Source organism: Chlorocebus sabaeus, chromosome X, assembly GCF_047675955.1.
Source record: "Chlorocebus sabaeus isolate Y175 chromosome X, mChlSab1.0.hap1, whole genome shotgun sequence".
NCBI lineage: Eukaryota > Metazoa > Chordata > Mammalia > Primates > Cercopithecidae > Chlorocebus > Chlorocebus sabaeus.
The window spans coordinates 15,451,366-15,468,714 of NC_132933.1; the positions used below are offsets into that span (position 1 = coordinate 15,451,366).

Genomic DNA, 17,349 nt, shown 5'->3' on the forward strand with positions numbered 1-17,349 from the left:
TCTACAGATTATTAGGAGGAAGGTTTTATTTCCAATAAGCTAGAAAATACAACCCTCTCCTTGCATTTTGCCCTCAGACATTCTCTTCTGTAATCTATTTCTAGCATTTGGGTTTTTTTTTCCTTTACAACTGAACACGATTATCTGCCTGAGAATACCCAGAGCAGATGGTGGCCTCAACAGGCTTGTCTCTTCTGAGAACTGTTTGAATAAATCTAACCAGAAAGTAAATTATGTATGTTTATAACCTTTAGTTGGAATTAGAGTGATTAGAATATTTAGATAAAATTTGAATCCCATTAGTCCTCTTATTAAAAGGATAGTAATATTATATGTTTATCGCACTTGAATAGGAAGGGACTACCAAAATAGTCTTCTACACTGAATTAATCTTCCCATAACAAGACAGATAATAGTTCAGTCTAAGTCATCTATCATTCTTTCGACATTAATTATCTTTTTGTTGATTACTCAGTAACATTTGAATTTCATGAATGAATCTTGGTTTTTAAATAACGCAGATACAAATTTTACAGTATTCTTATTTATTTGGATCATTGACTTTATCTACAGTAAGAGTTTTTAACCTAGAATCCACAGGTAGAATTCAGAAGTCTATTAATTTAGGTAGAAAAAAAATGACATCTCTATTTCTACTAACCTGTAACTGAAATGTCACAGTTCCTTTCCTTATGGTGCAAGCAGCAGAACAAACTGACATCAGCAGTGCCTATGACATGGTCACCAATAGAAATCACAGATATTTTTATATAACATTACAGTTGTTGTAGGTATACCTCCAAAGATCATGCTCACCACTATTTCAAAATTACAAAAGTTATTAAACTCACTACTAGATTTTGTTTAATATGTTCAGAAAATGATATTATATATCACATATTTTCAAATAGTTGGATAACTTTTTTCATGATAATCTTCTTGGGAATCCTATTTATTTCAGGCATGTATTTATTTTGAGAAGGGCTCCATAGCCTTTATCAGACTGCCAAAAGGGTCTCCAGCATACAAAGAGGCCAAGAAGCTCTATTAACTTTCTCGTGCTGCATAAGAAATTACCACAAACTTAGTGGTGTTAAAAAAAAAAAAAAAAAAAAAAAAAACCCACATATTTATTATCTCACAGTTTCTATGGGGCTCACAGTTTCCAGTTTAGTTGAGTCACCTGGCCATGGTCTCACAGGCTGAGATCAAGGTGCTGGTCAGGGCTATCATCTAATCTGAGACTTGGAGACCTCTTTCAAGCACATATGGTTGTTGGCAGTCTATTTCCAGGCAGCTTGCTGCTTTAAGAGAGTTATTTTGTCTCTGTCTTGTACCTCCTTTTATAAAGGGTTCACCTGATTAGGTCAGTCCCACCCAATGCAGTCTCCTTTTTGATTAAAGTCAACTGATAAAGGCCTTAATTACATGGGCAAAATCGCTTCACCTTCAGCAAATAAGATAACCTAATCAGGGGAGTGATATTTCATAATCTTTGTGATAGTCTATTGGCTAAAAGTAAGTAACAGTTCCTACCTACACTCAAAGGGAGGAGATTATACAGAAGTGTGGCTCATTGAAGATTGTCTTAGAATTCCACCTAGCACAGAAGTTCTGATCTTCAGGAAGGCAGCATGGTCAAGGGGAACCATACAGTCCAGGAGGAAAGAGGCTTGGGTTCTAACTGCTCCCATCTAATGGGCACCTACTGTGCAAAGTACTATGCCAGGTTCTGGACATACCTCACCCTAATTCCCACAATAAGCCCCTGATGAGATAGATATTTTGATCTTTGATTTAGAGTTAGGTAAATGGAAATTCAGAGAGGTTAAACGACTTGCCTCAGGTTTCATAGCCAGCAAAACATACAGCTAATATTTGAATCCTGGTTAGAAAACAATGCACCACATTTCACATACAATTTCAGTAGGTTTAATTGTGTGTGTATGTGTGTGTGTGTGTGTATACTTTCAGTTCTAGGGTACGTGTGCACAACATGCAGGTTTGACACATATGTATACATATGCCATGTTGGTTTCCTGCACCCATCAACTCATTATTTACATTAGGTATTTATCCTAATGCTGTCCCTCCCCCAGCCCCCCAACCCTCCAGCAGACCCTGGTGTGTGATGTTCCCCACCCTGTGTCCAAGTGATCTCATTGTTCAGTTCCCACCGATGAGTGAGAACATGCAGTGTTTGGCTTTCCGCCCTTCTGATAGTTTGCTGAGAATGATGGTTTCCAGCTTCATTCATGTCCCTACAAAGGACATGAACGCATCCTTTTTTATGGCTGCATAGTATTCCATGGTGTATATGTGCCACATTTTCTTAATCCAGTCTATCATTGATGGGCATTTGGGTTGGTTCCAAGTCTTTGCTATTGTGAATAGTGCCATAATAAACATATGTGTGCATGTTTCTTTATAGTAGCATGATTTATAATCCTTTGGGTATATACCCAGTAATGCGATTGCTGGGTCAAATGGTAATTCTAGTTCTAGAAACTTGAGGAATCCTCACACTGTCTTCCACAATGGTTGAACCAATTTACACTCCCACCAACATTGTAAAAGTGTTCCTATTTCTCCACATCCTCTCCAGCATCTACTGTTTCCTGACTTTTTAATGATTGCCATTCTAACTAGCATGAGATGGTAACGCATTGTGGTTTTGATTTGCGTTTCTCTGATGACCAGTGATTATGAGCATTTTTTCATGTGTCCGTTGGGTGCATAGATGTCTTCTTTTGAGAAGTGTCTGTTCATATCCTTTGTCCACTTTTTGATTTTCTTTTGTCTTGTAAATTTGTTTAAGTTCTTTGTAGATTCTGGATATTAGCCCCTTGTCAGATGGGTAGATTGCAAAAACTTTCTCCCATTCTGTAGGTTGCCTGTTCACTCTGATGGTAGTTTCTTTTGCTGTGCAGAGGCTCCTTAGTTTAATTAGATCCCATTTGTCTATTTTGGCTTTTATTGCCATTGCTTTTGGTGTTTTAGTCATGAAGTCTTTGCCCATGCCTATGTCCTGAATGGTATTGCCTAGGTTTTCTTCTAGGGATTTTATGGTTTTAAGTCTAACATTTAAGTCTTTAATCCATCTTGCATTAATTTTTGTATAAGGTGCAAGGAAGGGATCCAGTTTCAGCTTTCTGCATATGGCTAGCCAGTTTTCCCAGCACCATTTATTAAATAGGGAATTCTTCCCCATTTCTTGTTTTTGTCAGGTTTGTCAAGGATCAGATGGTTGTAGATGTGTGGTTTTATTTCTGAGGCCTCTGTTCTGTTCCATTGGTCTATATATCTGTTTTGGTATCAGTACCATGCTGTTTTGGTTACTGTAGCCTTGTAGTATAGTTTGAAGTCAGGCAGCATGATGCCTCCAGCTTTGTTCTTTTGGCTTAGGATTGTTCTGGCAATGCAGGCTCTTTTTTGCTTCCATATGCATTTTAAAGTAGTTTTTTCCAATTCTGTGAAGAAAGTCATTGGTAGCTTGATGGGGATGGCATTGAATCTATAAATTGCTTTGGGCAGTATAACTATTGTCATGATTGATTTTTCCTATCCATGAGCATGGAATATTCTTCCATTTCTTTTTGTCCTCTTTTATTTCGTTGAGCAGTGGTTTGTAGTTCTCCTTGAAGAGGTCCTTCACATCCCTTGTAAGCTGGATTCCTAGGTATTTTATTCTCTTTGTAGCAATTGTGAATGGGAGTTCACTCATGATTTGGCTCTCTGTTTGTCCGTTAATGGTGTATAGGAATGCTTGATTTTTGCACATTGATTTTGTATCCTGAGATTTTGCTAAAGTTGCTTATCAGTTTAAGGAGATTTTGGGCTGAGACGATGGGGTTTTCTAAATATACAATCATGTCATCTGCAAACAGGGACAATTTGACCTCCTCTTTTCCTAATTGAATACACTTTATTTCTTTCTCTTGCCTGATTGCCCTGTCTAGAACTTCCAACACTATGTTGAATAGAAGTGGTGAGAGAGGGCATCCTTGTCTTGGGCCAGTTTTCAAAGGGAATGCTTCCAGTTTTTGCCCATTCAGTATGATATTGACTGTGGGTTTGTCATAAATAGCTCTTACTATTTTGAGATATGTTCCATCAATACCTAGTTTATTGAGAGTTTGTAGCATAAAGGGCTGTTTAATTTTTTTGGAGGCCTTTTCTGCATCTATTGAGATAATCATGTGGGTTTTGTCATTGGTTCTGTTTATGTGATGGATTATGTTTATTGATTTGTGTATGTTGAACCAGCCTCACATCCCAGGGATGAAGCCAACTTGATCATGGTGGATAAGCTTTTTGCTGTGCTGCTGGATTTGGTTTGCCAGTATTTTACTGAGGATTTCCACATTGATGTTCATCAGGGATATTGGTCTAAAATTCTCTTTTTTTTCTTGTGTCTCTGCCAGGCTTTGGTATCAGGATGATGTTGGCCTCATAAAATGAGTTAGGGAGGACTCCCTCTTTTTCTATTGATTGGAATAGTTTCAGAAGGAATGGTGCCAGCTCCTCTTTGTACCTCTGGTAGAATTAGGCTGTGAATCCAAGCGGTCCTGGACTTTTTTTGGTTGGTAGGTATTAATTATTGCCCCAATATCAGAGCCGGTTATTAGTCTATTCAGAGATTCAACTTCTTCCTGGTTTAGTCTTGGGAGAGTGTATGTGTCCAGGAATTTATCCATTTCTTCTAGATTTTCTAGTTTATTTGCGTAGAGGTGTTTATAGTATTCTCTGATGGTAGTTTGTATTTCTGTGGGATCGGTGGTGATATCCCCTTTATCATTTTTTATTGCAGCTATTTGATTCTTCTCTCTTTTCTTCTTTATTAGTCTTGCTAGCAGTCTATCAATTTTGTTGATCTTTTCAAAACAACCAGCTCCTGGATTCATTGATGTTTTTGAAGGGATTTTTGTTTCTCTATCTCTTTCAGTTATTGCCTTCTGCTAGGTTTAGAATTTGTTTGCTCTTGCTTCTCTAGTTCATTTAATTGTGATGTTAGGGTGTTGATTTTAGATCTTTCCTACTTTCTCTTGTGGGCATTTAGTGCTGTAAATTTCCCTCTACACACTGCTTTAAATATGTCCCAGAGATTCTGGTATGTTGTGTCTTTGTTCTCATTGGTTTCAAAGAACATCTTTATTTCTGCCTTCATTTTGTTATTTACCCTGTAGTCATTCAGGAGCAAATTGTTCAGTTTCCATGTAGTTGTGCAGTTTTGAGTGAGTTTCCTAATCCTGAGTTCTAATTTGATTGCACTGTGGTCTGAGAGACAGTTTGTTGTGATTTCTCTTCTTTTACATTTGCTGAGGGGTGCTTTACTTCCAATTATGTGGTCAATTTTAGAATAAGTGCGATGTGGTGCTGAGAAGAATGTATATTCTGTTGATTTGGGGTGGAGAGTTCTCTAGGTGTCTATTAGGTCTGCTTATTGCAGAGCTGAGTTCAGGTCCTGGATATCCTTGTTAACCTTCTGTCTTGTTGATCTGTCTAATATTGACAGTGGGGTGTTAAAGTCTCCCATTATTATTGTGTGGGAGTCTAAGTCTCTTTGTAGGTTTCTAAGGTCTTGCTTTATGAATCTGGGTGTTCCTGTGTTGGGTGCCTATATATTTAGGATAGTTAGCTCTTCTTGTTGAATTGATCCCTTTACCATTATGTAATGGCCTTCTTTGTCTCTTTTGATCTTTGTTGGTTTAAAGTCTGTTTTATCAGAGACTAGCATTGCAACCCCCACTTTTTTTTTTGCTTTCCATTTGCTTGGTAGATCTTCCTCCATCCCTTTATTTTGAGCCTGTGTGCATCTTTGCGTGTGAGATGGGTCTCCTGAATATAGCACACTGATGGGTCTTGACTCTTTATCCAATTTGCCAGTCTATGTCTTTTAATTGGGGCATTTAGCCCATTTACATTTAAGGTTAATATTGTTATGCGTGAGTTTGATCCTGTCATTATGATATTTGCTCATTATTTTGGCCATTAATTGATGAGTTTCTTCCTAACATCAATAGTCTTTACAATTTGGCATGTTTTTGCAGTGGCTGGTACTGGTTGTTCCTTTCTATATTTAGTGCTTCCTTCAGAAGCTCTTGTAAGGCAGGCCTGGTGGTGACAAAATCTCTCAGCATTTGCTTATCTGTAAAGGATTTTATTTCTCCTTCACTTATGAAGCTTAGTTTGGCTGGATATTAAATTCTGGGTTGAAAATTCTTTTCTTTAAAAATGTTGAATATTCACTTATGAAGCTTAGTTTGGCTGGATATGAAATTCTGGGTTGAAAATTCTTCTCTTTAAGAAAGTTGAATATTGGTCCCCATTCTCTTCTGGCTTGTAGGGTTTCTGCTGAGAAATCCACTGTTAGTCTGATGGGCTTCCCTTTGTGGGTAACTCGACCTTTCTCTCTGACTGCCCTTAACACTTTTTCCTTCATTTCAATCTTGATGAATCTGACAATTATGTCTCTTGGGGTTGCTCTTCTCGAGGCATATATCTGTGGTGTTCTCTGTATTTCCTGAATTTGAAAGTTGACCTGCCTTGCTAGGTTGTGGAAGTTCTCCTGGATAATATCCTGAAGAGTGTTTTCCAAGTCGGTTCCATTCTCCCCATTGCTTTCAGGTATACCAATCAAATGTAGATTTGGTCTTTTTACATAGTCCCATATTTCTTGGAGGCTTTGTTCATTTCTTTTTACTCTTTATCCTCTAAACTTGTCTTCTCATTTTATTCCATTCATTTGATCTTCAATCACTGATACCCTCTCTTCCACTTGTTCGAATCAGCTATTGAAGCTTGTGTATGCATCACGAAGTTCTCATGCCATGGTTTTCAGCTCCATCAGGTCATGTAAGGTCTTCTCTACACTGTTTATTCTAGTTATCCATTTGTCTAATCTTTTTCAATGTTTTTAGCTTCCTTGTGATAGGTTCAAACATCCTCCTTTAGCTCAGAGGAGTTTGTTATTACCAGCCTTCTGAAGCCTACTTCTGTCAATTCGTTAAAGTCATTCTCTGTCCAGCTTTGTTCCGTTGCTGGTGAGGAGCTGCAATCCTTTGGAGAAGAAGAGGCACTCTGATTTTTAGAATTTTCAGCTTTTCTGCTCTGGTTTCTCCCCATCTTTGTGGTTTTATCTACCTTTGGTCTTTGATGTTGGTGACCTACAGATGGGATTTTGGTGTAGGTGACATTTTTGTTGATGTTGATGCTATTCCTTTCTGTTTGCTAGTTTTCCTTCTAACAGTCAAGTCCCTCAGCTGCAGGTCTGTTGGAGTTTGCTGGAGTACCACTCCAGATCCTGTTCGCCTGGGTATCACCAGCGGAGGCTACAGAACAGCAAATATTGCAGAACAGCAAATACTGCTGCCTGATCATTCCTCTGGAAGCTTCGTCTCAGAGGGGCAGCCACCCTATATGAGGTGTCTGTCAGCCCCTACTGGGAAGTGTCTCCTAGTCAGGCTACACAGGGGTCAGGGACCCACTTGAGGAGGCAGTCTGTCTGTTCTCAGAGCTTAAACGCCATGCTGGGAGAACCACTGCTCTCTTCAGACAGGGAAGTGTAAGTCTGCAAAAGTTGTCTGCTGCCTTTTGTTCCGCTATGCCCTGCCCACAGAGGTGGAGTCTAGAGGCAGTAGGCCTTGTTGAGCTGCAGTGGACTCCGCCCAGTTCGAGCTTCCTGGCCGCTTTGTTTAGCTACTCAAGCCTCAGCAATGGCAGACACCCCTCCCCTAGCCAGGCTGCCACCTCACAGATCAATCTCAGACTGCTGCACTAGCAGTGGTCAAGGCTCCATGGGTGTGGGACCATCCAAACCAGGCACGGGAGAGAATTACCTTGTCTGACGGTTGCTAAGACTTTGGGAGAAGCGCAGTATTTGAGCCAGGAGTGTCCCATTTTTTTCCAGGTAGTCTGTCATGGCTTCCCTTGACTAGGCAAGGGAAATCCCCTGACCCCTTGTGCTTCCTGGGTGAGGGGACACCCCACCCTGCTTCAGCTCGCCCTCCATGGGCTGCACCTACTGTCTAACCAGTCCCAATGAGGTGAACTAGGTACCTCAGTTGGAAATGCAGAAATCACCTGTCTTCTGCGTCAATCATGCTGGGAGCTGCAGACCGGAGCGGTTCCTATTCGGCCATCTTGGAACCTCTTCTTGGTTTAATAGTTCTCAATACCATCTAAGAGTTTCAGGATTAATACGTGAAGAAAGATGTGATTATTTGTGTATCTGAGAGGAAAGGGGAGAATAAAAGAGGGTTTAAGGGCACAGAATCTGGAGCCAGAGTGACTCAGTAGGATCAAATCCCAGCTTTGTTACTTACTAGCTGTAAAATTTGTGGCAAGTCACCTTATCCCTCTGTTTCTGAGTTTCCTCACTTGTAAAATGGGAGATGTGATTGTAGTCTGCTATCATAGAACTATTGTGATAAATAAATAGGTTATTACATGTGAAACACTTAGAGTCTACAATCCAATAAACACTATATAAATGGAGATACACTTTATTATCTGCAATAGACTGAATGTTTGTGTTCCCCCTAAAATTCGCATGTTGAAACTCTAATCCTAACGTGATGGTACTAGAAGGTGGGGTCTTTAGGACATAATCAGGTCATAAAGGCATAGCCCTCATAATGGGATTAGTGCTATTATAAGAAGAATTCAGAATGCTAGCTAGCTGTCTCTCCACCATGCAAGGATATAACCAGAAGTTGACAGTCTACATCTTGGAAGAGGGCCCTTACTAGAACTCAACTATGCTGGCACTCAGGTCTCAGACTCCTAGTCTCCACAACTGTGAGAAATAAATGTTTGTTGTTTAAGTCACCCAGTCTGTGGTAATTTGTTATAGCAGGCCAAACTACAACATTATTCAAATTCTTGCTTTCTGAAATAAGAACTTGAGTAGATTAAGATAAATTTTCTGAGAATTCCCTACTATCCAAATTCAGGAACCAGAATAAATTTGAACAGAGAGAGATACTTTTGCTGCTTATTATAGCTCAACCTCTCTTCGTGGGCCAGACACTATGCTATGTGATTTACATGTAAGAATAAACCAACCTTCTGAAGTAAGCATAATTATTATTCCTAGTTTTCAGCTATGGAAACTGAGGCACACAGAAGTTAAGTGATTTGCCTGAAATTACTCAGTAGGTGGCAGCAGCAGGATTTGAACCAAGATTTGTTCTGACTCCAGACAATCATCATTGCTACCTAAGTCTGTCAAAGATACCGTCTCTTCTCCTCTTTTGGCCTCAGATACCAGGTGAAGGCAGTTTCTCTACTTACTGAGAGTTAAAAAGAATAAACAAGCAAGGATAGCCACTGCTCACTGCTGAATTTTCTCTTCTCTGCCCCTTTCCCTAGGTGTTTTGAGCAGTTCTTGTGTCATAGGAAAGCCATTTTCGGATTTCTAAAGCAGCAAGTAAAAATACTGTGGGGTTTTTTCAAGATCTTAGAAAAATCTTCCATTATTGATCTATTTTCTGAGGGGTGGGTGTGGAAGCTGATGAGACAACTTAAGATCATGAACCTAAATAACACAAAATTTATGACAGCAGCATATAGGATGAGGAATGCTGAACATCTATTGCTTTTTTCCACAGACATTTATTGACTTGGTCTAACAGCCTCCTTGGAGAACGGTTGTCTCAAAAAGAAGTCCAGGTAAAAATATTGTACTGTATATGGGATTCATGCTTAATGAGTAGATTTTAGCCGCACTTGCCACAAAAAAAAATGCATAACTATATAAGATAATGTATATGTTAATTTTTCACTATAGTAACATTTTTACTATTTATGCCATAACATCATATTGTATACTTTAAATATACATGATAAAATTTACTTATATAAAAAAGACCATGAAACTGTATGTCAGTAAAAATGGTGGACTAGGGAAACTTAAGTGTCCATCACTCTCCTGAAACACCAAAAACATCCTACAGAAGCCATCAGAACGAACCTCATGCCAAGTCTGGGAAACAGTCTAAGGTTTACAACAACAAAGGCAACACTTCACAGGAGAAAGGCAATTTTGTTTGTGGGAGGTCTTTGAGGCATTTTAACTCACCCTAGACCCACTTCCTTCTTGGATTCAGTGCTGATCTTGAAGATGGTGGCCACCATTCAAGGATGACTACCACGTTCCAGAGGGAGCAAAGCAGAACTTGTTCCCAAATAGTTGGGTTTGTCTGTTTTTGACCTCTCTGGGGTTTCCCTGAAAGAATGATGGAAAGGTCTCCCTTAGTTTTGCCTAAGTTGGAAATCTATTAGGGCAGAGTGGTTTCATGGAGGACGTTCTCTGAAAACGTTGAAAGACAAATGAAAAATTTGCTACAACCTAGGGCAAAAAATAACAGTTGGAAGAAACGATAGACATGCTAAAATCCTGGAAAGAAAACCTAGGAAGTGAGATGTGTTTTGGGGAGAGTAAGGCTTTGAAATAGGTCTTGTGTATACTCTGGAATTTAGAAAGCCACATGCATGCCCAGGGCAGAGCACAGATTCAGAAAAGACCCAAGAAGAACATAGCTTTCAATGCTAGATAATGTTTAGATTCTGTGTAATCAGGAAGTGAAGGCTAAGACAGAGTTGTAAATGGCCTGGCTAGGCATAGAAGGAAGACTCCAACATAGAGCCAATGTGCAGAAAACTGGAGTTTTTTCTTCTTTTCCCTTTCCCCACCATTTCTTTCTTCACATGAGAAAAAGAAAACTATAGACCAATATTCTGTATGAATATAGATGCAATAATTCTTAACAAAATACTAGCGAACCAAATTCAACAGCATTTAAAAAGGATTAACATCATAACAAAAAGATTTATCCTAGGAATGTGAGGGTTTTCAACATATGAAAGCCTATCAATGGAATACATCACATTAATAGAATGAAGGGAAGAAAACACTACATGATCATCTTGATTAATGGAAAAAAGGCATTTAACAAAATCCAATTCCCTTTCATAACAAACACACAGAACAATTAGAACTAGAAGAAAACTTCTTCAACATTCTAAAGGGCATGTATGAAAACTCCCAGGTAACATGACACTCAATGATGAAAGCTCTACCCGCTTAAGAAAAGGAACAAGACAAAAATGCCCACTTTCACCATACTTTTATTTTTCTTCTAAAAAAAAAAAAAAAACAGGATACATGTACAAGAATGTACAGGTTTGTTACATAGTTATACATGTGCCATGGTGGTTTGTTGTATCTATTGACCCATCCTCTAAGTTTCCTCCCCTCAGCCCCCACCACCCAACAGGCCCCAGTGTGTGTTTTTCCTTTCTCTGTGTCCATGTGATCTCATTGTTCAACTCCCACTTATGAGTGAGAACATGCAGTATTTGGTTTTCTGTTCCTGCATTAGTTTGCTGAGAATGATGGATTCCAGCTTCATCTATGTCCCTGCAAAGGACATGATCTCATTCCTTTTTATGGCTGCATAGTATTCCATGGTGTCTATGTACCACATTTTCTTTATCCAGTCTACCATTGATGGGCATTTGGATTGCATGCATGTCTTTGCTATTGTAAATAGTGCTGCAATAAACATACATGTGCATATATCTTTATAGTAGAGTGATTTATATTCCTTTTGGTATGTACCCAGTAATGGGATTGCTGGGTCAAATGGTATTTCTGGTTCTAAATCCTGGAGGAATCACCATATTGTCTTCCACAATGGTTGAACTAATTTACATTCCCCACTGACAGTGTAAAAGTTTACCTATTTCGCCACAGCCTCACCAGCATCTATTGTTTCCCCACTTTTCAGTAATTGCCATTCTGACTGGCATGAGATAGTATCTCACTGTGGTTTTGATTTGCCTTTCTCTGATGACCAGTGATGTTGAACTTCTTTTCATATGATTGGTGGTCACGTAAATGTTTTCTTTTGAGAAGTGTCTCTTCATATCCTTTGCTCACTTTTTGATGGGGTTGTTTGTTTTATTCTTGTAAATTTAAGTTCCTTGTAGATTTTGGATATTAGACCTCTGTCAAATGGGTAGATTGCAAAATTTTTCTCCCATTCTGTAGGTTGCCTGTTCACTCTGATGATAGTTTCTTTTGCTGTGCAGAAGCTTTTTAGTTTAATTGGATCCCATTTGTCAATTTTGGCTTTTTTTGCAATTGCTTTTGCGGTTTTTGTCATGAAGTCTTTGCCCATGCCTACGTCCTGAATGGTATTGCCTAGGTTTTCTTCTAGAGTTTTTATGGTTTTGGGTTTTACACTTAAGTCTTTAATCCATCTTGAGTTAATTTTTGTATAAGGTGTAAAGAAGGGGTCCAGTTTCAGTTTTCTGCACATGGCTAGCCAGTTTTCTCAGCACAATTTACTAAATAGGAGATCCTTTCCTCACTGCTTGTTTTTGGCAGGTTTGTCAAAGATCAGATGGTTGTAGATGTGTGACGTTATTTCTGAGATCTCTGTTCTGCTCCATTGGTTTATATGTCTGTTTTGGTATCAGTACCATGCTGTTTTGGTTACTGTAGCCTTGTAGTATAGTTTGAAGTCAGGCAGCATGATGCCTCCAGCTTTTTGCTTAGTATTGATTGTCTTGACTGTATGGAGTCTTCTTTGATTCTATATAAAATTTAAAATAGTTTTTTTTTCTAATTCTGTTGAGAATGTCAATGGTAGTTTGATGGGAGTAGCATTTAATCTATAAATCACTTTGAGCAGTATGGCCATTTTCATGATATTGATTCTTCTTATCCATGAGCATGGAATATTTTCCATTTGTTTGTGTCTTCTTTTATTTCCTTTAGCAGTGGTTTGTAGTTCTCCTTGAAGAGGTCCTTCACATCCCTTGTTAGCTGTATTCCTAGGTACTTTATTCTCTTTGTAATTATTGTGAATGGGAGTTCATTCATGATTTGGCTCTCTGCTTGTCTATTGTTGGTGTAAAGGAATGCTTGTGATTTTTGCACATTGATTTTGTGTCCTGAGGCTTTGCTGAAGTTGCTTATCAGTTTAAGGAGTTTTGGAGCAGAGAAGATGGGGTTTTCTAAATATACAACCATGTCATCCCTAACAGAGACAATTTGACTTCCTCTCTTCCTATTTGAATACCCTCTATTTCTTTCTCTTACCTGATTGCCCTGGCCAGAACTTCCAATACTATGCTGAATAGGAGTGGTGAGAGAGGACATCCTTGTCTTGTACCGGATTTCAAAGGGGGTGCTTCCAACTTTTGCCCATTCGATATGATATTGATTGTGGGTTTGTCATCAATAGCTCTTATTATTCTGAGATATGTTCCATCAATATCTAGTTTATTGAGAGTTTTTGACATGAAGGGATGTTGAATTTTATCAAAGGCCTTTTCTGCACCTATTGAGATAATCATGTGGTTTTTGTCTTTGGTTCTGTTTATGTTTTGAGTTTTTCTTTGGTTCTGATTCCATTTACTGATTTGCACATGTTGAACCAGCCTTGCATCCTAGGGATGAAGCTGACTTGATTGTGGTGGATAAGTTTTTTGATGTCCTGATTGATTCAGTTTGCCAGTATTTTATTGAGGATTTTCGTATCCATGTTCATCAGGGATATTAGCCTGAAGTGTTCTATTTTTGCTGTGTCTCTTCTCGGTTTTAGTATCAGGATGATGCTGACTTCATAAAATGAGTTAGGGAGGAGTCCTTGATTTTCTATTATTTGGAATTGTTTCAGAAGGAATGGTACCAGCTCTTTTTTGTATTTCTGGTAGAATTCAGCAGTTAGTCCATCTGGTCCTGGGCGCTTTTTTTTTTTGCTTGATAGGCTATTAATTACTGCCTCAATTTCAAAACTTGTTATTGGTCTACTCAGGAATTTGATTTCTTTCTGGTTTAGTCTTGGGAGGGTATATGTGTTTAGCAGTTTATCCATTTCTTCTAGATTTTCTAGTTTATTTGCATAGAGGTGTTTATAGTATTCTCTGATGGCAATTTGTATTTCTGTGGCATCAGTGGTGATATCCCCTTTATCATTTTTTATTGTGTCTATTTGATTCTTCTACTTTTCTTATTTGTCTAACTAGTGGCCTATTTTGTTAATTTTTTCAAAAAATCATCTCCTGGATTCATCGATTTTTTTTTTTTTTTTTGCAGGGTTTTTCGTGTCTCTATCTCCTTCAGTTCTTCTCTGATATTCGTCATTTCTTGTCTTCTCCTACTTTTTGGATTAGTTTGTTCTTGCCTCTCTAGCTCTTTAATTGTGATCTTATGGTGTCAATTTGAGATCTTTCAAGCCTCTGATGTGGGCATTTAGTGTCATAAATTTCCCTCTTAACACTGCTTTTGTTGTGTCGCAGAGATTATGTACATTGTCTCTTTGTTCTCGTTGGTTTCAAAGAACATCTTGATTTCTGTCTAAATTTCATTATTTACCTAGGAGTCACTCAGGAGCAGGTTGTTCAATTTCCATAATTGTGTGGTTTTTAGTGAGTTTCTTAATCCTGAGTTCTAATTTGATTGCACTGTGGTCTGAGAGACTGTTATGATTTCCGTTCTTTTGCATTTGCTGAGGAGTGTTTTACTTCCAATTATGTGGTCAATTTTAGAATAAGTGCCATGCGGCACTGAGAAGAATGTAGATTCTGTTGATTTGGAGTAGAGAGTTCTGTAGATGTCTATTAGGTCCACTTGATCCAGAGCTGAGTTCAAGTCCTGAATATCCTTGTTAATTTTCTGTCTCGTTGATCTGTCTAATACTGACAGTGGGGTGTGAAATTCTCCCACTATTATTGTGTGGGAGTCTAAGTCTGTAGGTCTCTAAGAACTTGTTTTACAAATCTGGGTGCTCCTGTATTGGGTGAATATATATTTAGAATAGTTAGTTCTTCTTGTTGAATTGTTCCCTTTACCATTATGTAATGCCCTTCTTTGTCTTTTTTGATCTTTGTTGGTTTAAAGTCTGTTTTGTCAGAGACTAGGATTGCAACCCCTGTTTTTTTTTTCTTTCCATTTGCTTGGTAAAATTTCCTCCATCCCTTTATTTCACTCTCACCACTTTTATTCAACATTTTTCTACAAGCTCTAGCCAAAAAAAAAAAAAACAGATGAATAAATTAAACACATCCAAATAGGAAAAGAAAAAGTAAAACTCCCTCTTCCCAATGACATGATGTTATATATGGAACATCCTAAACAATCTACCAGAAAAAAAAAAAATCCCTATTAGGGTTAATAAGGAAATTCAGCAAAGTTTCAGGATAGAAGATCAACACACAAAAAAATCTGTACTTCTATACACTATAATAAGTAACCCAAAAAGGAAATTAAAAAAAAATCAACTGGTAAAATCACAAGGTTATAGTGGCTATTATCAAAAAGCCAAAAATAACAAAAGCTGGTGGGGATGTAGAAAAAAGGGAATGCTTGCACTCTGTGGAAAGGAATGTAAATTAGTACAGCCATTATGGAAAACAGTATGGAAGTCCCTCAAAAAGTGAAAAATAGGATTACCTAAGATCTAGCAATTCCACTTCTGGGTATATATCCAAAGGCATTAAAATCAGTATGTCAAAGAAATGTCTGTGCTACTGTTTTATTGTGACATTATTCACAATAGCCAAGATATAAAATCAATCTAAGCCATTAATAGATAAATGGACAAGGAAAATGTTTTATACACACACACACAACACACACACACAAGCAATAGAATACTATTCAACCTTAAGAATAAGGAAATCCTGTTATTTGTGACAGCATGGATGAACCTGGAAAAAACTGTGCTAAATGAAATAAGCCAAGCACATAAAGACAAATACTCCATGATTTCATTTATACATGGAGTCTAAATAAGTTGAACTCATAGAAGCAGAGAGTAGAATGGTGGTTTCCAAGGGCTACAGTTCGGGGGTTGGGAATGGGAAGATGTTGGTCAAAGAGTACAAAATTTCAGTTAAACAGGATAAATAAGTTCCACAGGTCTACTGTACAGCATAGTGACTATAGTTAATAGTAATTATATATTTGAAAATTTAAAAAAAAGTGATCTTAAATGTTCTCACAACAAAAAATAAGCATGTGAGGTGAGAGATATGTCAATTAGCTTGATATAACCATTTCACCATGAATTAATATACCAAAACATCATGTTTTACACAGTAAATATATAAAAGCTTTATTTGGTAACTATAAGTTTTTTCTTTTTGAGACAGAGTCTTGCTCTGTTGCCCATGCTGGAGTGCAGTGGTGTGATCTCAGCTCACTGCAACCTCTGCATCCTGGATTCAAGCAATTCTCCTGCCTCAGCCTCCCGAGTAGCTGGGATTACAGGCATATGCCACCATGACTGGCTAATTTTTGTATTCTTAGTAGAGGTGGGGTTTCACCATGTTGGCCAGGCTGGTTTCAAACCCCTGACCTCAAGTGACCCACGTGCCTTGGCCTGCCAAATTGCTGGGATGAGCCACCACACCCAGCGAACTATAATTTTTCTTAAAAAGAATTAAAAACCCAATTCAGCTTATAATAGCATCATAAATAAAGTACTTATGAATACATTTAACCAAGGAGGTGTATAATTTGTACACTAAAATCTACAAAACACTGTTAAGAGAAATAAGTAAATGGAAAGACATCTCATTTTCATGGATTGGGAAAACAAATATTGCTAAGATGACAAAACTGCTGAAACTGATCTACAAATCAGACATAATCCCTTTAAAAATCAGGTGGATTTTTTGCAGAAATAGAAAAAGCTAATCCTAAAACTCGTTTGGCAGAATAAGGAACCCAGAAGAGCCAAAATAATATTGAAAAATAACAAAGTTGGTAGACTCACACTTCCAGATTTCAAAACTTGCTACAAAGCTATATTAATCAAGACAGCATGGTACCGGCATAAGAGTCAAAGCCCAAATCCGTACAATGGCCCACGAGGGCCTTCATGATCTGGCACCCCATTACCACCATGGTGTCATCTATTTAATATAACAAACTCCGGATCTGGCACTCCTGATCCATCTGAACTTACTTTACTGTTTCTATTACCCATAGCATTGATCAACTACTAAAATAGTATATAATTAATTCATTACATTTATTATTTATTTCTGTTTCCCCCCACCCCAGAGTGTGTGATCCATGGGGTAAAACTTTTTTTGGTTTGTCTTATTTACTACTGCAACACAAGAGCCTAGAATTGTACCTGGCACAGGCTTAATAAATACTTTTGAAATGAATAAGTATCCACATGGCTTACTTCATTTCCTTCAGGTATCTATTCAAATATTACCTATTAGGAAGGCCTTTCCTGACCACTATATATAAAATAGCAACTCCCTCATACCAAGCACTCCCTATTCCTTGTATATGCTTTGTTATTTTATCCCACTTAT

At 38.0% G+C, this 17,349-nt stretch overlaps 1 pseudogene; it reads right to left on the reverse strand.

Moving 5' to 3' along the window:
• LOC103232674 (polycomb protein EED-like) overlaps positions 1 to 16,924 on the reverse strand; it is a 79,952-nt pseudogene extending 63,028 nt beyond the window's left edge.
• Between the last annotated feature and the right edge of the window lie 425 nt (positions 16,925 to 17,349).